This window comes from Schistocerca americana, unplaced genomic scaffold (genome assembly GCF_021461395.2).
Source record: "Schistocerca americana isolate TAMUIC-IGC-003095 unplaced genomic scaffold, iqSchAmer2.1 HiC_scaffold_19, whole genome shotgun sequence".
Lineage (NCBI taxonomy): Eukaryota > Metazoa > Arthropoda > Insecta > Orthoptera > Acrididae > Schistocerca > Schistocerca americana.
Window position 1 is genome coordinate 6,606,052 of NW_025725895.1, and position 27,930 is coordinate 6,633,981.

The following is a 27,930-nucleotide window of genomic DNA, read 5'->3' on the forward strand; positions in this document are numbered from 1 at the left end:
ACTTAAGTCGGCATTGTGCCTTTTCTATTCAATTCCGATGGAAATTCTGTGTTTCGTCGTCAATAAGAAGGTCAGAGGGATACTGTAAACCTGAAGCGAAGCATCGGAATCTATAACAAGTGTCATAGGAATGGTTCAAATAATATACAGTAGGAAGAGTCAGTCTTCTTGTACTTAAGTCGGCATTGTGCCTTTTTCAATTACTTCCGATGCAATTTCTGTGTTTCATCGTCAATAAGAAGGTCCAACGGATACAGTAAACCTGAAGTGAGGCATCGGAATCTATAAGTAGTGACACAGGAATGTTTCAAAACATAGACAGTAGGAAGAGTAAGTCTTCTAGTACTTAAGTCGGCAATGTACCTTTTGTATTTAATTCCGATGCAATTTCAGTGTTTCATCATCAATAAGAAGGTCAGAGGGATACAGTAAACCTGAAGTGAGGCATCAGAATCTATAACTAGTGTCACAGGAATGGTTCAAAGCATAGTCAGTAAGAAGAGTCAGTCATCTTGTACTTAAGTCGGCATGGTGCCTTTTGTTTTTAATTCCGATGCAATTTCTGTGTTTCAACGTCAATAAGAAGGTCTAAGGGATACAGTAAACATATTGTGAAGCATCGGAATCTAAAACTGGTCTCACAGGAAATGTTCAAAACATAGGCAGTAAGAAGAGTCAGTCCTCTTGTACTTAAGTCGGCATTGTGCCTTTTCTATTTAATTCCGATGCAATTTCTGAGTTACGTCGTCAATACGAAGGTCCAAGGGATACAGTAAACCTGAAGTGCAGCATCGGAATCTAATACCGGTCTCACAGGAAAGGTTAGTAAGCATAGAGAGTAAGAACAGCAGTCATCTTGTATTTTTAGTCGGCATTGTTCCTTTTGTATTTAATTCCGATGCAATTTCTGTGTTTCATCGTAAATAAGAAGGTCAGAGGGATACAGTAAACCTGAAGTGAAGCATCGGAATCTGTAACATGTGTCACAGGAATGGTTCTAAACATAGACAGTAAGAAGAGTCAGTCTTCTTGTACTAAAGTCGGCATTGTGCCTTTTGTATTTAATTCCGATGCAATATCTGTAATTCATCGTCAACAAGAAGGTCCAAGGGATACAATAAACATATTGTGAAGCATCGGATTCTAAAACTGGACTCACAGGAAATGTTCACAACATAGTCAGAAAGAAGAGACAGTCTTCTAGTACTTAACTCGGCATTGTGCCTTTTGTATTTAATTCCGATGCAATTTCTGTGTTTCGTCGTCTATAAGAAGGTCAGAGGGCTACAGTAAACTTGAAGTGAAGCATCGGAATCTATAGCTAGTGTCACAGGAATGGTTCAAAACAGAGACAGTAGGAAGAGTCAGTCGTCTTGTACTTAAGTCGGCATTGTGCCTTTTCTATTTAATTCCGATGCAAGTTCTGTGTTTCGTCGTCAATAAGAAGGTCCAAGGGATACAGTAAACCTGAAGTGAAGCATCGGAATCTATAACTAGTGTCACAGGAATGGTTCAAAACATAGACAGTAAGAAAAGTCAGTCTTCCTGACTTAAGTCGGCATTGTGCCTTTTCTATTTAATTCCGATGCAATTTCTGTGTTTCATCATCAAGATGAAGGTCAGAGAGATACTGTAAACCTGAAGTGAAGCATCGGAAAGTATAACTAGTGTCACAGGAGTAGTTCAAAACATAGAGAGTAGGAAGAGTCAGTTTACTTGTACTTGAGTCGGCATTGTGCCATTTGTATTTAATTCCGATGCAATTTCTGTGTTTCATCGTCAATAAGAAGGTCAAAGGGATACAGTAAAGCTGAAGTGAAGCATCGGAATCTATAACAAGTGTCATAGGAATGGTTCAAATAACAGACAGTAGGAAGAGTCAGTCTTCTTGTACTTAAGTCGGCATTGTGCCTTTTGTATTTAATTCCGATGCAATTTCTGTGTTTCATCGTCAATAAGAAGGTCCAAGGGATACAGTAAACCTGAAGTGAGGCATCGGAGTCTATAAGTAGTGTCACAGGAATGTTTCAAAACATAGACAGTAGGAAGAGTAAGTCTTCTAGTACTTAAGTCGGCATTGTGCCTTTTGTATTTAATTCCGATGCAATTTCTGTGTTACATCATCAATAAGAAGGTCAGAGGGATACAGTAAACCTGAAGTGAAGCATCGGAATCTATAACTAGTGTCACAGGAATGGCTCAAAACATAGTCAGTAAGAAGAGTCAGTCATCTTGTACTTAAGTCGGCATGGTGCCTTTTGTTTTTAATTCCGATGCAATTTCTGTGTTTCAACGTCAATAAGAAGGTCTAAGGGATACAGTAAACATATTGTGAAGCATCGGAATCTAAAACTGGTCTCACAGGAAATGTTCAAAACATAGGCAGTAAGAAGAGTCAGTCCTCTTGTACTTAAGTCGGCATTGTGCCTTTTCTATTTAATTCCGATGCAATTTCTGAGTTACGTCGTCAATAAGAAGGTCCAAGGGATACAGTAAACCTGAAGTGAAGCATCGGAATCTAATACCGGTCTCACAGGAAAGGTTCATAGCATAGAGTAAGAAGAGCAGTCATCTTGAATTTTTAGTCGGCATTGTTCCTTTTGTATTTAATTCCGATGCAATTTCTGTGTTTCATCGTCAATAAGAAGGTCAGTGGGCTACAGTAAACCTTAAGTGAAGCATCGGAATCTATAGCTAGTGTCACAGGAATGGTTCAAAGCATAGTCAGTAAGAAGAGTCAGACCTCTTGTACTTAAGTCGGCATTGCGCCTTTTGTATTTAAATCCGATGCAATTTCTGTGTTTCATCGACAAAAAGAAGGTCAGAGGGATACAGTAAACCTGAAGTGAAGCATCTGAATCAATAACTAGTGTCACAGGAATGGTTCAAAACTTAGACAGAAGGATGAGTCAGTCTTCTTGTACGTAAGTCGGCATTGTGCCTTTTGTATTTAATTCCGATGCAATTTCTGTGTTTCATCGTCAATAAGAATGTCAGACGGATACAGTAAACCTGAAGTGAAGCATCGGAATCTATAACTAGTATCACGGGAATGGTTCAAAACATAGAGATTAGGAAGAGTCAGTCATCTTATACTTAAGTCGGCACTGTGCCTTTTGTATTTAATTCCGATGCAATTTCTGTGTTTCATCGCCAATTAGAAGGTCAGAGGGATACAGTAAACCTGAAGTGAAGCATCGGAATGTATAACTAGTGTCACAGGAATGGTTCAAATCATAGACAGTAGGAAGAGTCAGATTTCTTGTACTTGAGTCGGCATTGTGCTTAAGTATTTAATTCCGATGCAATTTCTGTGTTTCATCGTCAATAAGAAGGTCCAAGTGATACAGTAAACCTAAAGCGAAGCATCGGAAACTTTAACTAGTGTCACCGGAATGGTTCAAAACATAGACAGTAAGAAGAGTCAGTCTTCGTGTAGTTAAATCGGCATTGGGCCCTTCGTATTTAATTCCGATGCAATTTCTGTGTTTCATCGTAAATAAGAAGGTCAGAGGGATACAGTAAACCTGAAGTGAAGCATCGGAATCTGTAACTAGTGTCACAGGAATGGTTCTAAACATAGACAGTAAGAAGAGGCAGTCTTCTTGTACTAAAGTCGGCATTGTGCCTTTTGTATTTAATTCCGATGCAATATCTGTAATTCATCGTCAACAAGAAGGTCCAAGGGATACAATAAACATATTGTGATGCATCGGATTCTAAAACTGGACTCACAGGAAATGTTCACAACATAGTCAGAAAGAAGAGTCAGTCTTCTTGTACTTAAGTCGGCATTGTGCCTTTTCTATTTAATTCCGATGCAGTTTCTGTGTTTCGTCGTCAATGAGAAGGTCCAAGGGATACAGTAAACCTGAAGTGAAGCATCTGAATCAATAACTAGTGTCACAGGAATGGTTCAAAACTTAGCCAGAAGGATGAGTCAGTCTTCTTGTACGTAAGTCGGCATTGTGCCTTTTGTATTTAATTCCGATGCAATTTCTGTGTTTCATCGTCAATAAGAATGTCAGACGGATACAGTAAACCTGAAGTGAAGCATCGGAATCTATAACTAGTATCACGGGAATGGTTCAAAACATAGAGATTAGGAAGAGTCAGTCATCTAATACTTAAGTCGGCACTGTGCCTTTTGTATTTAATTCCGATGCAATTTCTGTGTTTCATCGCCAATTAGAAGGTCAGAGGGATACAGTAAACCTGAAGTGAAGCATCGGAATGTATAACTAGTGTCACAGGACTGGTTCAAATCATAGACAGTAGGAAGAGTCAGATTTCTTGTACTTGAGTCGGCATTGTGCTTAAGTATTTAATTCCGATGCAATTTCTGTGTTTCATCGTCAATAAGAAGGTCCAAGTGATACAGTAAACCTAAAGCGAAGCATCGGAAACTTTAACTAGTGTCACCAGAATGGTTCAAAACATAGACAGTAAGAAGAGTCAGTCTTCGTGTAGTTAAATCGGCATTGTGCCCTTCGTATTTAATTCCGATGCAATTTCTGTGTTTCATCGTAAATAAGAAGGTCAGAGGGATACAGTAAACCTGAAGTGAAGCATCGGAATCTGTAACTAGTGTCACAGGAATGGTTCTAAACATAGACAGTAAGAAGAGTCAGTCTTCTTGTACTAAAGTCGGCATTGTGCCTTTTGTATTTAATTCCGATGCAATATCTGTAATTCATCGTCAACAAGAAGGTCCAAGGGATACAATAAACATATTGTGAAGCATCGGATTCTAAAACTGGACTCACAGGAAATGTTCACAACATAGGCAGAAAGAAGAGACAGTCTTCTAGTACTTAACTCGGCATTGTGCCTTTTGTATTTAATTCCGATGCAATTTCTGTGTTTCGTCGTCTATAAGAAGGTCAGAGGGCTACAGTAAACTTGAAGTGAAGCATCGGAATCTATAGCTAGTGTCACAGGAACGGTTCAAAACAGAGACAGTAGGAAGAGTCAGTCGTCTTGTACTTAAGTCGGCATTGTGCCTTTTCTATTTAATTCCGATGCAAGTTCTGTGTTTCGTCGTCAATAAGAAGGTCCAAGGGATACAGTAAACCTGAAGTGAAGCATCGGAATCTATAACTAGTGTCACAGGAATGGTTCAAAACATAGACAGTAAGAAAAGTCAGTCTTCCTGACTTAAGTCGGCATTGTGCCTTTTCTATTTAATTCCGATGCAATTTCTGTGTTTCATCATCAAGATGAAGGTCAGAGAGATACTGTAAACCTGAAGTGAAGCATCGGAAAGTATAACTAGTGTCACAGGAGTAGTTCAAAACATAGAGAGTAGGAAGAGTCAGTTTACTTGTACTTGAGTCGGCATTGTGCCATTTGTATTTAATTCCGATGCAATTTCTGTGTTTCATCGTCAATAAGAAGGTCAAAGGGATACAGTAAACCTGAAGTGAAGCATCGGAATCTATAACAAGTGTCATAGGAATGGTTCAAATAACAGACAGTAGGAAGAGTCAGTCTTCTTGTACTTAAGTCGGCATTGTGCCTTTTGTATTTAATTCCGATGCAATTTCTGTGTTTCATCGTCAATAAGAAGGTCCAAGGGATACAGTAAACCCGAAGTGAGGCATCGGAATCTATAAGTAGTGTCACAGGAATGTTTCAAAACATAGACAGTAGGAAGAGTAAGTCTTCTAGTACTTAAGTCGGCATTGTGCCTTTTGTATTTAATTCCGATGCAATTTCTGTGTTACATCATCAATAAGAAGGTCAGAGGGATACAGTAAACCTGAAGTGAAGCATCGGAATCTATAACTAGTGTCACAGGAATGGCTCAAAACATAGTCAGTAAGAAGAGTCAGTCATCTTGTACTTAAGTCGGCATGGTGCCTTTTGTTTTTAATTCCGATGCAATTTCTGTGTTTCAACGTCAATAAGAAGGTCTAAGGGATACAGTAAACATATTGTGAAGCATCGGAATCTAAAACTGGTCTCACAGGAAATGTTCAAAACATAGGCAGTAAGAAGAGTCAGTCCTCTTGTACTTAAGTCGGCATTGTGCCTTTTCTATTTAATTCCGATGCAATTTCTGAGTTACGTCGTCAATAAGAAGGTCCAAGGGATACAGTAAACCTGAAGTGAAGCATCGGAATCTAATACCGGTCTCACAGGAAAGGTTCATAGCATAGAGAGTAAGAAGAGCAGTCATCTTGTATTTTTAGTCGGCATGGTTCCTTTTGTATTTAATTCCGATGCAATTTCTGTGTTTCATCGTCAATAAGAAGGTCAGTGGGCTACAGTAAACCTTAAGTGAAGAATCGGAATCTATAGCTAGTGTCACAGGAGTGGTTCAAAGAATAGTCAGTAAGAAGAGTCAGACCTCTTGTACTTAAGTCGGCATTGCGCCTTTGTATTTAAATCCGATGCAATTTCTGTGTTTCATCGACAAAAAGAAGGTCAGAGGGATACAGTAAACCTGAAGTGAAGCATCGGAATCTATAACTAATGTCACAGGAATGGTTCAAAACATAGAAAGTTGGAAGAGTCAGTCTTCTTGTACTTAAGTCGGCATTGTGCCTTTTCTATTTAATTCCGATGCAGTTTCTGTGTTTCGTCGTCAATGAGAAGGTCCAAGGGATACAGTAAACCTGAAGTGAAGCATCTGAATCAATAACTAGTGTCACAGGAATGGTTCAAAACTTAGACAGAAGGATGAGTCAGTCTTCTTGTACGTAAGTCGGCATTGTGCCTTTTGTATTTAATTCCGATGCAATTTCTGTGTTTCATCGTCAATAAGAATGTCAGACGGATACAGTAAACCTGAAGTGAAGCATCGGAATCTATAACTAGTATCACGGGAATGGTTCAAAACATAGAGATTAGGAAGAGTCAGTCAATTTATACTTAAGTCGGCACTGTGCCTTTTGTATTTAATTCCGATGCAATTTCTGTGTTTCATCGCCAATTAGAAGGTCAGAGGGATACAGTAAACCTGAAGTGAAGCATCGGAATGTATAACTAGTGTCACAGGAATGGTTCAAATCATAGACAGTAGGAAGAGTCAGATTTCTTGTACTTGAGTCGGCATTGTGCTTAAGTATTTAATTCCGATGCAATTTCTGTGTTTCATCGTCAATAAGAAGGTCCAAGTGATACAGTAAACCTAAAGCGAAGCATCGGAAACTTTAACTAGTGTCACCGGAATGGTTCATAACATAGACAGTAAGAAGAGTCAGTCTTCGTGTAGTTAAATCGGCATTGTGCCCTTCGTATTTAATTCCGATGCAATTTCTGTGTTTCATCGTAAATAAGAAGGTCAGAGGGATACAGTAAACCTGAAGTGAAGCATCGGAATCTGTAACTAGTGTCACAGGAATGGTTCTAAACATAGACAGTAAGAAGAGTCAGTCTTCTTGTACTAAAGTCGGCATTGTGCCTTTTGTATTTAATTCCGATGCAATATCTGTAATTCATCGACAACAAGAAGGTCCAAGGGATACAATAAACATATTGTGAAGCATCGGATTCTAAAACTGGACTCACAGGAAATGTTCACAACATAGTCAGAAAGAAGAGACAGTCTTCTAGTACTTAACTCGGCATTGTGCCTTTTGTATTTAATTCCGATGTAATTTCTGTGTTTCGTCGTCTATAAGAAGGTCAGAGGGCTACATTAAACTTGAAGTGAAGCATCGGAATCTATAGCTAGTGTCACAGGAATGGTTCAAAACAGAGACAGTAGGAAGAGTCAGTCGTCTTGTACTTAAGTCGGCATTGTGCCTTTTCTATTTAATTCCGATGCAAGTTCTGTGTTTCGTCGTCAATAAGAAGGTCCAAGGGATACAGTAAACCTGAAGTGAAGCATCGGAATCTATAACTAGTGTCACAGGAATGGTTCAAAACATAGACAGTAAGAAAAGTCAGTCTTCCTGACTTAAGTCGGCATTGTGCCTTTTCTATTTAATTCCGATGCAATTTCTGTGTTTCATCATCAAGATGAAGGTCAGAGAGATACAGTAAACCTGAAGTGAAGCATCGGAAAGTATAACTAGTGTCACAGGAGTAGTTCAAAACATAGAGAGTAGGAAGAGTCAGTTTACTTGTACTTGAGTCGGCATTGTGCCATTTGTATTTAATTCCGATGCAATTTCTGTGTTTCATCGTCAATAAGAAGGTCAGAGGGATACAGTAAACCTGAAGTGAAGCATCGGAATCTATAACAAGTGTCATAGGAATGGTTCAAATAACAGACAGTAGGAAGAGTCAGTCTTCTTGCACTTAAGTCGGCATTGTGCCTTTTGTATTTAATTCCGATGCAATTTCTGTGTTTCATCGTCAATAAGAAGGTCCAAGGGATACAGTAAACCTGAAGTGGAGCATCGGAAACAATAACTAGTGTCACAGGAATGGTTCAAAACTTAGACAGAAGGATGAGTAAGTCATCTTGTACGTAAGTCGGCATTGTGCCTTTTGTATTTAATTCCGATGCAATTTCTGTGTTTCATCGTCAATAAGAAGGTCAGAGGGATACAGTAAACCTGAAGTGAAGCATCGGAATCTATAACTAGTATCACAGGAATGGTTCAAAACATAGAGATTAGGAAGAGTCAGTCTTCTTATACTTAAGTCGGCACTGTGCCTTTTGTATTTAATTCCGATGCAATATCTGTGTTTCATCGCCAATTAGAAGGATAGAGGGATACAGTAAACCTGAAGAGAAGCATCGGAATATATAACTAGTGTCACAGGAATGGTTCAAATCATAGACAGTAGGAAGAGTCAGATTTCTTGTACTTGAGTCGGCATTGTGCCTTTTGTATTTAATTCGGATGCAATTTGTGTGTTTCATCGTCAATAAAAAGGTCCAAGGGATACAATAAACATATTGTGAAGCATCGGAATCTAAAACTGGACTCACAGAAAATGTTCACAACATAGTCAGAAAGAAGAGACAGTCCTCTTGTACTTAAGTCGGCATTGCGCCTTTTGCATTTAAATCCGATGCAATTTCTGTGTTTCATCGACAATAGGAAGGTCAGAGGGATACAGTAAATCTGAAGTGAAGCATCGGAATCTATAACTAATGTCACAGGAATGGTTCAAAACATAGAAAGTTGGAATAGTCAGTCTTCTTGTACTTAAGTCGGCATTGTGTCTTTTCTATTTAATTCCGGTGCAGTTTCTGTGTTTCGTCGTCAATGAGAAGGTCCAAGGGATACAGTAAACCTGAAGTGAAGCATCGGAATCTATAACTAGTGTCAGAGGAATGGTTCAAAACTTAGACAGAAGGATGAGTCAGTCTTCTTGCACGTAAGTCGGCATTGTGCCTTTTGTATTTAATTCCAATGCAATTTCTGTGTTTCATCGTCAATAAGAAGGTCAGAGGGAAACAGTAAACCTGAAGTGAAGCATCGGAATCTATAACTAGTAGCACGGGAATGGTTCAAAACATAGAGATTAGGAAGAGTCAGTCTTCTTATACTTAAGTTGGCACTGTGCCTTTTGTATTTCATTCCGATGCAATTTCCGTGTTTCATCGTCAATTAGAAGGTCAGAGGGATACAGTAAACCTGAGGTGAAGCATCGGAATGTATAACTAGTGTCACAGGAATGGTTCAAATCATAGACAGTAGGAAGAGTCAGATTTCTTGTACTTAAGTCGGCATCGTGCTCTTTGTATTTAATTCCGATGCAATTTCTGTGTTTCATCGTAAATAAGAAGGTCAGAGGGATACTGTGAACCTGAAGTGAAGCATCGGAATCTGTAACTAGTGTCACAGGAATGGTTCTAAACATAGACAGTAAGAAGAGTCAGTCTTCTAGTACTTAAGTCGGCATTGTGCCTTTTGTATTTAATTACGATGCAATTTCTGTGTTTCGTCGTCAATAGGAAGGTCAGAGGGCTACAGTAAACCTGAAGTGAAGCATCGGAATCTATGGCTAGTGTCACAAAATTGGTTCAAAACAGAGACAGTAGGAAGAGTCAGTCTTCTTGTACTTAAGTCGGCATTGTGCCTTTTCTATTTAATTCCGATGCAAGTTCTGTGTTTCGTCGTCAATAAGAAGGTCCAAGGGATACAGTAAACCTGAAGTGAAGCATCGGAATCTATAACTAGTGTCCCAGGAATGGTTCAAAACATAGACAGTAAGAAAAGTCAGTCTTCGTGTACTTAAGTCGGCATTGTGCCTTTTCTATTTAATTCCGATGCAATTTATGTGTTTCATCATCAAGATGAAGGTAAGAGAGATACAGTAAACCTGAAGTGAGCATCGGAATGTATAACTAGAGTCACAGGAGTGGTTAAAAACATAGAGAGTAGGAAGAGTCAGTTTTCTTGTACTTGAGTCGGCATTGTGCCTTTTGTATTTAATTCCGATGCAATTTCTGTGTTTCATCGTCAATAAGAAGGTCAGAGGGATACAGTAAACCTGAAGGGAAGCATCGGAATTTATAACAAGTGTCATAGGAATGGTTCAAATAATAGACAGTAGGAAGAGTGAGTCTTCTTGTACTTAAGTCGGCATGGTGCCTTTTGTATTTAATTCCGATGCAATTTCAGTGTTTCATAGTCAATAAGAAGGTCTAAGGGATACAGTAAACCAGAAGTGAAGCATCGGAATCTAATACCGGTCTAACAGGAAAGGTTCATAGCATAGAGAGTAAGAAGAGCCAGTAATCTTGTATTTGAGTCGGCATTGTGTTTTGTATTTAATTCCGATGCAATTTCTGTGTTTCATCGTCAATAAGATGGTCAGTGGGCTACAGTAAACCTAAAGTGAAGCATCGGAATCTATAGTTAGTGTCACAGGAATGGTTCAAAACATAGTCAGTAAGAAGAGTCAGTCCTCTAGTACTTAAGTCGGCATTGCGCCTTTTGTATTTAAATCCGATGCAATTTCTATGTTTCATCGAAAATAAGAAGGTCAGAGGGATACAGTAAACCCGAAGTGAAGCATCGGAATCTATAACTAGTGTCACAGGAATGGTTCAAAACTTAGACAGAAGGATGAGTCTGTCTTCTTGTACGTAAGTCGGCATTGCGCCTTTTGTATTTAATTCCGATGCAATTTCTGTGTTTCATCGTCAATAAGATGGTGAGAGGGATACAGTAAACCTGAAGTGAAGCATCGGAATCTATAACTAGTATCACGGGAATGGTTCAAAACATAGAGATTAGGAAGAGTCAGTCTTCTTATACTTAAGTCGGCACTGTGTGTTTTTGTATTTAATTCCGATGCAATTTTTTGTGTTTCATCGTCAATTAGAAGGTCAGAGGGATACAGTAAACCTGAAGTGAAGCATCGGAATGTATAACTAATGTCACAGGAATGGTTCAAATCATAGACAGTAGGAAGAGTCAGTCCTCTTGTACTTAAGTCGGCATTGTGCCTTTTCTATCTAATTCCGATGCAATTTCTGTGGTTCGTCGTCAATAAGAAGGTCCAAGAGATACAGTAAACCAGAAGTGAAGTATCGGAATCTAATACCGGTCTCACAGGAAAGGTTCATAGCATAGAGAGTAAGAAGAGCCAGTCATCTTGTATTTGAGTCGGCATTGTGCCTTTTGTATTTAATTCCGATGCAATTTCTGTGTTTCATCGTCAATAAGAAGGTCAGTGGGCTACAGTAAACCTGAAGTGAAGCATCGGAATCTATAGCTAGTGTCACAGGAATGGTTCAAAACATAGTCAGTAAGAAGAGTCAGTCCTCTTGTACTTAAGTCGGCATTGCGCCTTTTGTATTTAAATCCGATGCAAATTCTATGTTTCATCGACAGTAAGAAGGTCAGAGGGATACAGTAAACCTGAAGTGAAGCATCGGAATCTATAACTAGTGTCACAGGAACGGTTCAAAACTTAGACAGAAGGATGAGTCAGTCTTCTTGTACGTAAGTCGGCATTGTGCCTTATGTATTTAATTCCGATGCAATTTCTGTGTTTAATCGCCAATAAGAAGGTCAGCGGTATACAGTAAACCTGAAGTGAAGCATCGGAATCTATAAGTAGTGTCACGGGAATGGTTAAAAACATTGACAGAAAAAAGAGTCAGTCTTCGTGTACTTAAGTCGGCATCGTGCCTTTTGTATTTAATTCCGTTGCAATTTCTGTATTTCATCGTCAATAAGAAGATCCATGTGATACAGTAAACCTTAAGTGAAGCATCGGAATCTATAACTAGTGTCACAGGAATGGTTCAAAACGTAGTCAGTAAGAAGAGTCAGTCCTCTTGTACTTAAGTCGGCATTGCGCCTTTTGTATTTAAATCCGATGCAATTTCTGTGTTTCATCGACAATACGAAGGTCAGAGGGATACAGTAAACCTGAAGTGAAGCATCGGAATCTATAACTAATGTCACAGGAATGGTTCAAAACATAGAAATTTGGAAGAGTCAGTCTTCTTGTACTTAAGTCGGCATTGTGCCTTTTCTATTTAATTCCGATGCAGTTTCTGTGTTTCGTCGTCAATGAGAAGGTCCAAGGGATACAGTAAACCTGAAGTGGAGCATCGGAATCAATAACTAGTGTCACAGGAATGGTTCAAAACTTAGACAGAAGGATGAGTAAGTCATCTTGTACGTAAGTCGGCATTGTGCCTTTTGTATTTAATTCCGATGCAATTTCTGTGTTTCATCGTCAATAAGAATGTCAGAGGGATACAGTAAACCTGAAGTGAAGCATCGGAATCTATAACTAGTATCACAGGAATGGTTCAAAACATAGAGATTAGGAAGATTCAGTCTTCTTTTACTTAAGTCGGCACTGTGCCTTTTGTATTTAATTCCGATGCAATATCTGTGTTTCATCGCCAATTAGAAGGTCAGAGGGATACAGTAAACCTGAAGTGAAGCATCGGAATATATAACTAGTGTCACAGGAATGGTTCAAATCATAGATAGTAGGAAGAGTCAGATTTCTTGTACTTGAGTCGGCATTGTGCCTTTTGTATTTAATTCTGATGCATTTTCTGTGTTTCATCGTCAATAAGAAGGTCCAAGGGATACAATAAACATATTGTGAAGCATCGGAATCTAAAACTGGACTCACAGAAAATGTTCACAACATAGTCAGAAAGAAGAGACAGTCCTCTTGTACTTAAGTCGGCATTGCGCCTTTTGCATTTAAATCCGATGCAATTTCTGTGTTTCATCGACAATAAGAAGGTCAGAGGGATACAGTAAATCTGAAGTCAAGCATCGGAATCTATAACTAATGTCGCAGGAATGGTTCAAAACATAGAAAGTTGGAATAGTCAGTCTTCTTGTACTTAAGTCGGCATTGTGTCTTTTCTATTTAATTCCGGTGCAGTTTCTGTGTTTCGTCGTCAATGAGAAGGTCCAAGGGATACAGTAAACCTGAAGTGAAGCATCGGAATCTATAACTAGTGTCAGAGGAATGGTTCAAAACTTAGACAGAAGGATGAGTCAGTCTTCTTGCACGTAAGTCGGCATTGTGCCTTTTGTATTTAATTCCGATGCAATTTCTGTGTTTCATCGTCAATAAGAAGGTCAGAGGGAAACAGTGAACCTGAAGTGAAGCATCGGAATCTATAACTAGTATCACGGGAATGGTTCAAAACATAGAGATTAATAAGAATCAGTCTTCTTATACTTAAGTTGGCACTGTGCCTTTTGTATTTCATTCCGATGCAATTTCCGTGTTTCATCGTCAATCAGAAGGTCAGAGGGATACAGTAAACCTGAAGTGAAGCATCGGAATGTATAACTAGTGTCACAGGAATGGATCAAATCATAGACAGTAGGAAGAGTCAGATTTCTTGTACTTGAGTCGGCATTGTGCTTAAGTATTTAATTCCGATGCAATTTCTGTGTTTCATCGTCAATAAGAAGGTCCAAGTGATACAGTAAACCTAAAGTGAAGCATCGGAAACTTTAACTAGTGTCACCGGAATGGTTCAAAACATAGACAGTAAGAAGAGTCAGTCTTCTTGTACTTAAGTCGGCATCGTGCCCTTTGTATTTAATTCCGATGCAATTTCTGTGTTTCATCGTAAATAAGAAGGTCAGAGGGATACAGTGAACCTGAAGTGAAGCATCGGAATCTGTAACTAGTGTCACAGGAATGGTTCTAAACATAGACAGTAAGAAGAGTCAGTCTTCTAGTACTTAAGTAGGCATTGTGCCTTTTGTATTTAATTACGATGCAATTTCTGTGTTTCGTCGTCAATAGGAAGGTCAGAGGGCTACAGTAAACCTGAAGTGAAGCATCGGAATCTATGGCTAGTGTCACAAAATTGGTTCAAAACAGAGACAGTAGGAAGAGTCAGTCTTCTTGTACTTAAGTCGGCATTGTGCCTTTTGTATTTAATTCCGATGCAATTTCAGTGTTTCATAGTCAATAAGAAGGTCCAAGGGATATAGTAAACCAGAAGTGAAGCATCGGAATCTAACACCGGTCTCACAGGAAAGGTTCATAGCATAGAGAGTAAGAATAGCCAGTAATCTTGTATTTGAGTCGGCATTGTGCTGTTGTATTTAATTCCGATGCAATTTCTGTGTTTCATCGTCAATAAGATGGTCAGTGGGCTACAGTAAACCTAAAGTGAAGCATCGGAATCTATAGCTAGTGTCACAGGAATGGTTCAAAACATAGTCAGTAAGAAGAGTCAGTCCTCTAGTACTTAAGTCGGCATTGCGCCTTTTGTATTTAAATCCGATGCAATTTCTATGTTTCATCGAAAATAAGAAGGTCAGAGGGATACAGTAAACCTGAAGTGAAGCATCGGAATCTATAACTAGTGTCACAGGAATGGTTCAAAACTTAGACAGAAGGATGAGTCTGTCTTCTTGTACGTAAGTCGGCATTGCGCCTTTTGTATTTAATTCCGATGCAATTTCTGTGTTTCATCGTCAATAAGAAGGTGAGAGGGATACAGTAAACCTGAAGTGAAGCATCGGAATCTATAACTAGTATCACGGGAATGGTTCAAAACATAGAGATTAGGAAGAGTCAGTCTTCTTATACTTAAGTCGGCACTGTGTGTTTTTGTATTTAATTCCGATGCAATTTTTTGTGTTTCATCGTCAATTAGAAGGTCAGAGGGATATAGTAAACCTGAAGTGAAGCATCGGAATGTATAACTAATGTCACAGGAATGGTTCAAATCATAGACAGTAGGAAGAGTCAGATTTCTTGTACTTGAGTCGGCATTGTGCCTTTTGAGTTTAATTATGATGCAATTTCTGTGTTTCATCGTCAATAAGAAGGTCCAAGGGATACAGTAAACCTGAAGTGAGGCATCGGAATCTATAACTAGTGTCACAGGAATGGTTCAAAACATAGACAGTAGGAAGAGTAAGTCTTCTAGTACTTAAGTCGGCATTGTGCCTTTTGTATTTAATTCCGATGTAATTTCTCTGTTTCATCATCAATAAGAAGGTCCAACTGATACAGTAAACCAGAAGTGAGGCATCGGAATCTATAACTAGTATCACGGGAATAGTTCAAAACATAGAGATTAGGAAGAATCAATCTTCTTATACTTATGTCGGCACTGTGCCTTTTGTATTTAATTCCGATGCAATTTCTGTGTTTCATCGCCAATTAGAATTTCAGAGGGATACAGTAAACCTGAAGTGAAGCATCGGAATGTATAACTAGTGTCACAGGTATGGTTCAAATCATAGACAGTAGGAAGAGTCAGATTTCTTGTACTTGAGTCGGCATTGTGCCTTTTCTATTTAATTCCGATGCAGTTTCTGTGTTTCGTCATCAATGAGAAGGTCCAAGGGATACAGTAAACCTGAAGTGAAGCATCGGAATCTATAACTAGTGTCAGAGGAGTGGTTCAAAACTTAGACAGAAGGATGAGTCAGTCTTCTTGTACGTAAGTCGGCATTGTGCCTTTTGTATTTAATTCCGATGCAATTTCTGTGTTTCATCGTCAATAAGAAGGTCAGAGGGATACAGTAAACCTGAAGTGAAGCATCGGAATCTATAACTAGTATCACGGGAATGGTTCAAGACATAGAGATAAGGAAGAGTCAGTCTTCTTATACTTAAATCGGCACTGTGCCTTTTGTATTTTATTCCGATGCAATTTCTGTGTTTCATCGTCAATTAGAAGGTCAGAGGGATACAGTAAACCTGAAGTGAAGCATCGGAATGTATAACTAGTGTCACAGGAATGGTTCAAGTCATAGACAGAAGGAAGAGTCAGATTTCTTGTACTTGAGTCGGCATTGCGCTTACGTATTTAATTCCGATGCAATTTCTGTGTTTCATCGTCAATAAGAAGGTCCAAGTGATACAGTAAACCTAAAGTGAAGCATCGGAAACTTTAACTAGTGTCACCGGAATGGTTCAAATCATAGACAGTAAGAAGTGTCAGTCTTCTTGTAGTTAAATCAGCATTGTGCCCTTTCTATTTAATTCCGAGGCAATTTCTGTGTTTCATCGTAAATAAGAAGGTCAGAGGGATACAGTAAACCTGAAGTGAAGCATCGGAATCTGTAACTATTGTCACAGGAATGGTTCTAAACATAGACAGTAAGAAGAGTCAGTCTTCTTGTACTAAAGTCGGCATTGTGCCTTTTGTATTTAATTCCGATGCAATATCTGTGTTTCATCGTCAATAAGAAGGTCCAAGGGATACAATAAACATATTGTGAAGCATCGGATTCTAAAACTGGACTCACAGGAAATGTTCACAACATAGTCAGAAAGAAGAGACAGTCTTCTAGTACTTAAGTCGGCATTGTGCATTTTATATTTAATTCCGATGCAATTTCTGTGTTTCGTCGTCTATAAGAAGGTCAGAGGGCTACAGTAAACTTGAAGTGAAGCATCGGAATCTATAGCTAGTGTCACAGGAATGGTTCAAAACAGAGACAGAAAGAAAAGTCAGTCTTCCTGTACTTAAGTCGGTATTGTGCCTTTTCTATTTAATTCCGATGCAGTTTCTGTGTTTCGTCATCAATGAGAAGGTCCAAGGGATACAGTAAACCTGAAGTGAAGCATCGGAATCTATAACTAGTGTCAGAGGAGTGGTTCAAAGCTTAGACAGAAGGATGAGTCAGTCTTCTTGTACGTAAGTCGGCATTGTGCCTTTTGTATTTAATTCCGATGCAATTTCTGTGTTTCATCGTCAATAAGAAAGTCATTAAGAGAATATTAGAAGGAATCATTGAAGGAAGAACTCGCCGAGGACGACCTAGATTAAGCTACATTCAACAAGTAATAAATGACGTCGGGTGCCAGACCTATGCAGATATGAAGAAGAAAGTTGACAAAAGAACGGAATGGCGTGCTGCTGCCAACCAACCTGTGGGTTGATAACCGAAGAAGAGAAGAAGAAAGTCAGAGGGATACAGTAAACCTGAAGTGAAGCATCGGAATCTATAACTAGTATCACGGGAATGGTTCAAAACATAGAGATTAGGAAGAGTCAGTCTTCTTATACTTAAGTCGGCACTGTGCCTTTTGTATTTCATTCCGATGCAATTTCTGTGTTTCATCGTCAATTAGAAGGTCAGAGGGATACAGTAAACCTGAAGTGAAGCATCGGAATATATAACTAGTGTCACAGGAATGGTTCAAATCATAGACAGTAGGAAGAGTGTGATTTCTTGTACTTGAGTCGGCATTGTGCTTAAGTATTTAATTCCGATGCAATTTCTGTGTTTCATCGTCAATAAGAAGGTCCAAGGGATACAATGAACATATTGTGAAGCATCGGATTCTAAAACTGGACTCACAGGATATGTTCACAACATAGTCAGAAAGAAGAGACAGTCTTCTAGTACTTAAGTCGGCATTGTTCCTTTTGTATTTAATTCCGATGCAATTTCTGTGTTTCATCGTAAATAAGAAGGTCAGAGGGATACAGTAAACCTGAAGTGAAGCATCGGAGTCTGTAACTAATGTCACAGGAATGGTTCTAAACATAGAAAGTTGGAAGAGTCAGTCTTCTTGTACTTAAGTCGGCATTGTGCCTTTTCTATTTAATTCCGATGCAGTTTCTGTGTTTCGTCATCAATGAGAAGGTCCAAGGGATACAGTAAACCTGAAGTGAAGCATCGGAATCTATAACTAGTGTCAGAGGAGTGGTTCAAAACTTAGACAGAAGGATGAGTCAGTCTTCTTGTACGTAAGTCGGCATTGTGCCCTTTGTATTTAATTCCGATGCAATTTCTGTGTTTCATCGTAAATAAGAAGGTCAGAGGGATACAGTAAACCTGAAGTAAAGCATCGGAATCTGTAACTAGTGTCACAGGAATGGTTCTAAACATAGACAGTAAGAAGAGTCAGTCTTCTTGTACTAAAGTCGGCATTGTGCCTATTGTATTTAATTCCGATGCAATATCTGTGTTTCATCGTCAATAAGAAGGTCCAAGGGATACAATAAACATATTGTGAAGCATCGGATACTAAAACTGGACTCACAGGAAATGTTCACAACATAGTCAGAAAGAAGAGACAGTCTTCTAGTACTTAAGTCGGCATTGTGCCTTTTGTATTTAATTCGGATGCAATTTCTGTGTTTCGTCGTCTATACGAAGGTCAGAGGGCTACAGTAAACTTGAAGTGAAGCATCGGAATCTATAGCTAGTGTCACAGGAATGGTTCAAAACAGAGACAGTAGGAAGAGTCAGTTGTCTTGTACTTAAGTCGGCATTGTGCCTTTTCTATTTAATTCCGATGCAAGTTCTGTGTTTCGTCGTCAATAAGAAGGTCCAAGGGATACAGGAAACATATTGTGAAGCATCGGAATCTAAAACTGGTCTCACAGGAAATGTTCAAAGCATAGCCGGTAAGAAGAGTCGGTCCTCTTGTACATGAGTCGGCATTGTGCCTTTTGTACTTAATTCCGATGCAATTTCTGTGTTTCATCGTCAATAAGAAGGTCAGAGGGATACAGTAAACCTGTAGTGAAGCATCGGAATCTATAACAAGTGTCCTAGGAATGGTTCAAATAATAGACAGTAGGAAGAGTCAGTCTTCTTGTACTTAAGTCGGTATTGTGCCTTTTGTATTTAATTCCGATGCAATTTCTGTGTTTCATCGTCAATAAGAAGGTCCAAGGGATACAGTAAACCTGAAGTGAGGCATCGGAATCTATAAGTAGTGTCACAGGAATGTTTCAAAACATAGACAGTAGGAAGAGTAAGTCTTCTAGTACTTAAGTCGGCATTGTGCCTCTTGTATTTAATTCCGATGCAATTTCTGTGTTACATCATCAATAAGAAGGTCAGAGGGATACAGTACATCTGAAGTGAAGCATCGGAATCTATAACTAGTGTCACAGGAATGGTTCAAAACATAGTCAGTAAGAAGAGTCAGTCATCTTGTACTTAAGTCGGTATGGTGCCTTTTGTATTTAATTCCGATGCAATTTCTGTGTTTCTACGTCATAAGAAGGTCTAAGGGATACAGGAAACATATTGTGAAGCATCGGAATCTAAAACTGGTCTCACAGGAAATGTTCAAAGCATAGCCGGTAAGAAGAGTCGGTCCTCTTGTACTTAAGTCGGCATTGTGCCTTTTCTATTTAATTCCGATGCAATTTCTGTGTTTCGTCGTCAATAAGAAGGTCCAAGGGATACAGTAAACCAGAACTGAAGCATCGGAATCTAATACCGGTCTCACAGGAAAGGTTCATAGCATAGAGAGTAAGAAGAGCCAGTCATCTTGTACTTGAGTCGGCATTGTGGCTTTTGTATTTAATTTCGATGCAATTTCTGTGTTTCATCGTCAATAAGAAGGTCAGTGGGCTACAGTAAACCTGAAGTGAAGCTTCGGAATCTATAGCTACTGTCACAGGAATGGTTCAAAACATAGTCAGTAGGAAGAGTCAGTCCTCTTGTACTTAAGTCGGCATTGCGCCTTTTGTATTTAAATCCGATGCAAATTCTATGTTTCATCGACAATAAGAAGGTCAGAGGGATACAGTAAACCTGAAGTCAAGCATCGGAATCTATAACTAACGCCACAGGAATGGTTCAAAACATAGAAATTTTATAAGAGTCCGTCTTCTTGTACTTAAGTCGGCATTGTGCCTTTTCTATTTAATTCCGATGCAGTTTCTGTGTTTCGTCGTCAATGAGAAGGTCCAAGGGATACAGTAAACCTGAAGTGAAGCATCGGAATCAATAACTAGTGTCACAGGAATGGTTCAAAACTTAGACAGAAGGATGAGTAAGTCATCTTGTACGTATGTCGGCATTGTGCCTTTTGTATTTAATTCCGATGCAATTTCTGTGTTTCATCGTCAATAAGAAGGTCAGAGGGATACAGTAAACCTGAAGTGAAGCATCGGAATCTATAACTAGTATCACAGGAATGGTTCAAAACATAGAGATTAGGAAGAGTCAGTCTTCTTGTACTTAAGTCGGCACTGTGCCTTTTGTATTTAATTCCGATGCAATATCTGTGTTTCATCGCCAATTAGAAGGTCCGAGGGATACAGTAAACCTGAAGTGAAGCATCGGAATATATAACTAGTGTCACAGGAATGGTTCAAATCATAGACAGTAGGAAGAGTCAGATTATTTGTACTTGAGTCGGCATTGTGCCTTTTGTATTTAATTCTGATGCAATTTCTGTGTTTCATCGTCAATAAGAAGGTCCAAGGGATACAATAAACATATTGTGAAGCATCGGAATCTAAAACTGGACTCACAGAAAATGTTCACAACATAGTCAGAAAGAAGAGACAGTCCTCTTGTACTTAAGTCGGCATTGCGCCTTTTGCATTTAAATCCGATGCAATTTCTGTGTTTCATCGACAATAAGAAGGTCAGAGGGATACAGTAAATATGAAGTGAAGCATCGGAATCTATAACTAATGTCACAGGAATGGTTCAAAACATAGAAAGTTGGAATAGTCAGTCTTCTTGTACTTAAGTCGGCATTGTGTCTTTTCTATTTAATTCCGGTGCAGTTTCTGTGTTTCGTCGTCAATGAGAAGGTCCAAGGGATACAGTAAACCTGAAGTGAAGCATCGGAATCTATAACTAGTGTCAGAGGAATGGTTCAAAACTTCGACAGAAGGATGAGTCAGTCTTCTTGTACGTAAGTCGGCATTGTGCCATTTGTATTTAATTCCGATGCAATTTCTGTGTTTCATCGTCAATAAGAAGGTCAGAGGGATACAGTAAACCTGAAGTGAAGCATCGGAATCTATAACTAGTATCACGGGAATGGTTCAAAACATAGAGATTAGGAAGAGTCAGTCTTCTTATACTTAAGTTGGCACTGTGCCTTTTGTATTTCATTCCGATGCAATTTCTGTGTTTCATCGTCAATTAGAAGGTCAGAGGGATACAGTAAACCTGAAGTGAAGCATCGGAATCAATAACTAGTGTCAGAGGAATGGTTCAAAACTTCGACAGAAGGATGAGTCAGTCTTCTTGTACGTAAGTCGGCATTGTGCCTTTTGTATTTAATTCCGATGCAATATCTGTGTTTCATCGTCAATAAGAAGGTCCAAGGGATACAATAAACATATTGTGAAGCATCGGAATATAAACTGGACTCACAGGAAATGTTCACAACATATTCAGAAAGAAGAGACTGTCTTCTAGTACTTAAGTCGGCATTGTGCCTTTTGTATTTAATTCCGATGCAATTTCTGTGTTTCGTCGTCAATAGGAAGGTCAGAGGGCTACAGTAAACCTGAAGTGAAGCATCGGAATCTATGGCTAGTGTCACAAAATTGGTTCAAAACAGAGACAGTAGGAAGAGTCAGTCTTCTTGTACTTAAGTCGGCATTGTGCCTTTTGTATTTAATCCCGATGCAATTTCTGTGTTTCTTCGTCAATAAGAAGGTCAGAGGGATACAGTAAACCTGAAGTGAAGCATCGGAATCTATAACAAGTGTCATAGGAATGGTTCAAATAATAGACAGTAGGAAGAGTCAGTCTTCTTGTACTTAAGTCGGCATTGTGCCTTTTGTATTTAATTCCGATGCAATTTCTGTGTTTCATCGTCAATGAGAAGGTCCAAGGGATACAGTTAACCAGAAGTGAAGCATCGGAATCTAATACCGGTCTCACTGGAAAGGTTCATAGCATAGAGAGTAAGAAGAGCCAGTCATCTTGTATTTGAGTCGGCATTGTGCTTTTATATTTAATTCCGATGCAATTTCTGTGTTTCGTCGTCTATAAGAAGGTCAGAGGGCTACAGTAAACTTGAAGTGAAGCATCGGAATCTATAGCTAGTGTCACAGGAATGGTTCAAAACAGAGACAGAAAGAAAAGTCAGTCTTCCTGTACTTAAGTCGGCATTGTGCCTTTTCTATTTAATTCCGATGCAGTTTCTGTGTTTCGTCATCAATGAGAAGGTCCAAGGGATACAGTAAACCTGAAGTGAAGCATCGGAATCTATAACTAGTATCACGGGAATGGTTCAAAACATAGAGATTAGGAAGAGTCAGTCTTCTTATACTTAAGTCGGCACTGTGCCTTTTGTATTTCATTCCGATGCAATTTCTGTGTTTCATCGTCAATTAGAAGGTCAGAGGGATACAGTAAACCTGAAGTGAAGCATCGGAATATATAACTAGTGTCACAGGAATGGTTCAAATCATAGACAGTAGGAAGAGTCTGATTTCTTGTACTTGAGTCGGCATTGTGCTTAAGTTTTTAATTCCGATGCAATTTCTGTGTTTCATCATCAATAAGAAGGTCCAAGGGATACAATAAACATATTGTGAAGCATCGGATTCTAAAACTGGACTCACAGGATATGTTCACAACATAGTCAGAAAGAAGAGACAGTCTTCTAGTACTTAAGTCGGCATTGTTCCTTTTGTATTTAATTCCGATGCAATTTCTGTGTTTCATCGTAAATAAGAAGGTCAGAGGGATACAGTAAACCTGAAGTGAAGCATCGGAGTCTGTAACTAATGTCACAGGAATGGTTCTAAACATAGAAAGTTGGAAGAGTCAGTCTTCTTGTACTTAAGTCGGCATTGTGCCTTTTCTATTTAATTCCGATGCAGTTTCTGTGTTTCGTCATCAATGAGAAGGTCCAAGGGATACAGTAAACCTGAAGTGAAGCATCGGAATCTATAACTAGTGTCAGAGGAGTGGTTCAAAACTTAGACAGAAGGATGAGTCAGTCTTCTTGTACGTAAGTCGGCATTGTGCCCTTTGTATTTAATTCCGATGCAATTTCTGTGTTTCATCGTAAATAAGAAGGTCAGAGGGATACAGTAAACCTGAAGTAAAGCATCGGAATCTGTAACTAGTGTCACAGGAATGGTTCTAAACATAGACAGTAAGAAGAGTCAGTCTTCTTGTACTAAAGTCGGCATTGTGCCTATTGTATTTAATTCCGATGCAATATCTGTGTTTCATCGTCAATAAGAAGGTCCAAGGGATACAATAAACATATTGTGAAGCATCGGATACTAAAACTGGACTCACAGGAAATGTTCACAACATAGTCAGAAAGAAGAGACAGTCTTCTAGTACTTAAGTCGGCATTGTGCCTTTTGTATTTAATTCGGATGCAATTTCTGTGTTTCGTCGTCTATACGAAGGTCAGAGGGCTACAGTAAACTTGAAGTGAAGCATCGGAATCTATAGCTAGTGTCACAGGAATGGTTCAAAACAGAGACAGTAGGAAGAGTCAGTTGTCTTGTACTTAAGTCGGCATTGTGCCTTTTCTATTTAATTCCGATGCAAGTTCTGTGTTTCGTCGTCAATAAGAAGGTCCAAGGGATACAGTAAACCTGAAGTGAAGCATCGGAATCTATAACTAGTGTCACAGGAATGGTTCAAAACATAGACAGTAAGAAAAGTCAGTCTTCCTGTACTTAAGTCGGCATTGTGCCTTTTCTATTTAATTCCGTTGCAATTTCTGTGTTTCATCATCATGATGAAGGTCAGAGAGATACAGTAAACCTGAAGTGAAGCATCGGAAAGTATAACTAGTGTCACAGGAGTGGTACAAAACATAGAGAGTAGGAAGAGTCAGTTTACTTGTACATGAGTCGGCATTGTGCCTTTTGTACTTAATTCCGATGCAATTTCTGTGTTTCATCGTCAATAAGAAGGTCAGAGGGATACAGTAAACCTGTAGTGAAGCATCGGAATCTATAACAAGTGTCCTAGGAATGGTTCAAATAATAGACAGTAGGAAGAGTCAGTCTTCTTGTACTTAAGTCGGTATTGTGCCTTTTGTATTTAATTCCGATGCAATTTCTGTGTTTCATCGTCAATAAGAAGGTCCAAGGGATACAGTAAACCTGAAGTGAGGCTCGGAATCTATAAGTAGTGTCACAGGAATGTTTCAAAACATAGACAGTAGGAAGAGTAAGTCTTCTAGTACTTAAGTCGGCATTGTGCCTCTTGTATTTAATTCCAATGCAATTTCTGTGTTACATCATCAATAAGAAGGTCAGAGGGATACAGTACATCTGAAGTGAAGCATCGGAATCTATAACTAGTGTCACAGGAATGGTTCAAAACATAGTCAGTAAGAAGAGTCAGTCATCTTGTACTTAAGTCGGTATGGTGCCTTTTGTATTTAATTCCGATGCAATTTCTGTGTTTCTACGTCATAAGAAGGTCTAAGGGATACAGGAAACATATTGTGAAGCATCGGAATCTAAAACTGGTCTCACAGGAAATGTTCAAAGCATAGCCGGTAAGAAGAGTCGGTCCTCTTGTACTTAAGTCGGCATTGTGCCTTTTCTATTTAATTCCGATGCAATTTCTGTGTTTCGTCGTCAATAAGAAGGTCCAAGGGATACAGTAAACCAGAAGTGAAGCATCGGAATCTAATACCGGTCTCACAGGAAAGGTTCATAGCATAGAGAGTAAGAAGAGCCAGTCATCTTGTACTTGAGTCGGCATTGTGGCTTTTGTATTTAATTTCGATGCAATTTCTGTGTTTCATCGTCAATAAGAAGGTCAGTGGGCTACAGTAAACCTGAAGTGAAGCTTCGGAATCTATAGCTACTGTCACAGGAATGGTTCAAAACATAGTCAGTAGGAAGAGTCAGTCCTCTTGTACTTAAGTCGGCATTGCGCCTTTTGTATTTAAATCCGATGCAAATTCTATGTTTCATCGACAATAAGAAGGTCAGAGGGATACAGTAAACCTGAAGTGAAGCATCGGAATCTATAACTAACGCCACAGGAATGGTTCAAAACATAGAAATTTTATAAGAGTCCGTCTTCTTGTACTTAAGTCGGCATTGTGCCTTTTCTATTTAATTCCGATGCAGTTTCTGTGTTTCGTCGTCAATGAGAAGGTCCAAGGGATACAGTAAACCTGAAGTGAAGCATCGGAATCAATAACTAGTGTCACAGGAATGGTTCAAAACTTAGACAGAAGGATGAGTAAGTCATCTTGTACGTATGTCGGCATTGTGCCTTTTGTATTTAATTCCGATGCAATTTCTGTGTTTCATCGTCAATAAGAAGGTCAGAGGGATACAGTAAACCTGAAGTGAAGCATCGGAATCTATAACTAGTATCACAGGAATGGTTCAAAACATAGAGATTAGGAAGAGTCAGTCTTCTTGTACTTAAGTCGGCACTGTGCCTTTTGTATTTAATTCCGATGCAATATCTGTGTTTCATCGCCAATTAGAAGGTCCGAGGGATACAGTAAACCTGAAGTGAAGCATCGGAATATATAACTAGTGTCACAGGAATGGTTCAAATCATAGACAGTAGGAAGAGTCAGATTATTTGTACTTGAGTCGGCATTGTGCCTTTTGTATTTAATTCTGATGCAATTTCTGTGTTTCATCGTCAATAAGAAGGTCCAAGGGATACAATAAACATATTGTGAAGCATCGGAATCTAAAACTGGACTCACAGAAAATGTTCACAACATAGTCAGAAAGAAGAGACAGTCCTCTTGTACTTAAGTCGGCATTGCGCCTTTTGCATTTAAATCCGATGCAATTTCTGTGTTTCATCGACAATAAGAAGGTCAGAGGGATACAGTAAATATGAAGTGAAGCATCGGAATCTATAACTAATGTCACAGGAATGGTTCAAAACATAGAAAGTTGGAATAGTCAGTCTTCTTGTACTTAAGTCGGCATTGTGTCTTTTCTATTTAATTCCGGTGCAGTTTCTGTGTTTCGTCGTCAATGAGAAGGTCCAAGGGATACAGTAAACCTGAAGTGAAGCATCGGAATCTATAACTAGTGTCAGAGGAATGGTTCAAAACTTCGACAGAAGGATGAGTCAGTCTTCTTGTACGTAAGTCTGCATTGTGCCATTTGTATTTAATTCCGATGCAATTTCTGTGTTTCATCGTCAATAAGAAGGTCAGAGGGATACAGTAAACCTGAAGTGAAGCATCGGAATCTATAACTAGTATCACGGGAATGGTTCAAAACATAGAGATTAGGAAGAGTCAGTCTTCTTATACTTAAGTTGGCACTGTGCCTTTTGTATTTCATTCCGATGCAATTTCTGTGTTTCATCGTCAATTAGAAGGTCAGAGGGATACAGTAAACCTGAAGTGAAGCATCGGAATCTATAACTAGTGTCAGAGGAATGGTTCAAAACTTCGACAGAAGGATGAGTCAGTCTTCTTGTACGTAAGTCGGCATTGTGCCTTTTGTATTTAATTCCGATGCAATATCTGTGTTTCATCGTCAATAAGAAGGTCCAAGGGATACAATAAACATATTGTGAAGCATCGGAATATAAACTGGACTCACAGGAAATGTTCACAACATATTCAGAAAGAAGAGACTGTCTTCTAGTACTTAAGTCGGCATTGTGCCTTTTGTATTTAATTCCGATGCAATTTCTGTGTTTCGTCGTCAATAGGAAGGTCAGAGGGCTACAGTAAACCTGAAGTGAAGCATCGGAATCTATGGCTAGTGTCACAAAATTGGTTCAAAACAGAGACAGTAGGAAGAGTCAGTCTTCTTGTACTTAAGTCGGCATTGTGCCTTTTGTATTTAATCCCGATGCAATTTCTGTGTTTCTTCGTCAATAAGAAGGTCAGAGGGATACAGTAAACCTGAAGTGAAGCATCGGAATCTATAACAAGTGTCATAGGAATGGTTCAAAAAATAGACAGTAGGAAGAGTCAGTCTTCTTGTACTTAAGTCGGCATTGTGCCTTTTGTATTTAATTCCGATGCAATTTCTGTGTTTCATCGTCAATGAGAAGGTCCAAGGGATACAGTTAACCAGAAGTGAAGCATCGGAATCTAATACCGGTCTCACTGGAAAGGTTCATAGCATAGAGAGTAAGAAGAGCCAGTCATCTTGTATTTGAGTCGGCATTGTGCTTTTATATTTAATTCCGATGCAATTTCTGTGTTTCGTCGTCTATAAGAAGGTCAGAGGGCTACAGTAAACTTGAAGTGAAGCATCGGAATCTATAGCTAGTGTCACAGGAATGGTTCAAAACAGAGACAGAAAGAAAAGTCAGTCTTCCTGTACTTAAGTCGGCATTGTGCCTTTTCTATTTAATTCCGATGCAGTTTCTGTGTTTCGTCATCAATGAGAAGGTCCAAGGGATACAGTAAACCTGAAGTGAAGCATCGGAATCTATAACTAGTATCACGGGAATGGTTCAAAACATAGAGATTAGGAAGAGTCAGTCTTCTTATACTTAAGTCGGCACTGTGCCTTTTGTATTTCATTCCGATGCAATTTCTGTGTTTCATCGTCAATTAGAAGGTCAGAGGGATACAGTAAACCTGAAGTGAAGCATCGGAATATATAACTAGTGTCACAGGAATGGTTCAAATCATAGACAGTAGGAAGAGTCTGATTTCTTGTACTTGAGTCGGCATTGTGCTTAAGTGTTTAATTCCGATGCAATTTCTGTGTTTCATCGTCAATAAGAAGGTCCAAGGGATACAATAAACATATTGTGAAGCATCGGATTCTAAAACTGGACTCACAGGATATGTTCACAACATAGTCAGAAAGAAGAGACAGTCTTCTAGTACTTAAGTCGGCATTGTTCCTTTTGTATTTAATTCCGATGCAATTTCTGTGTTTCA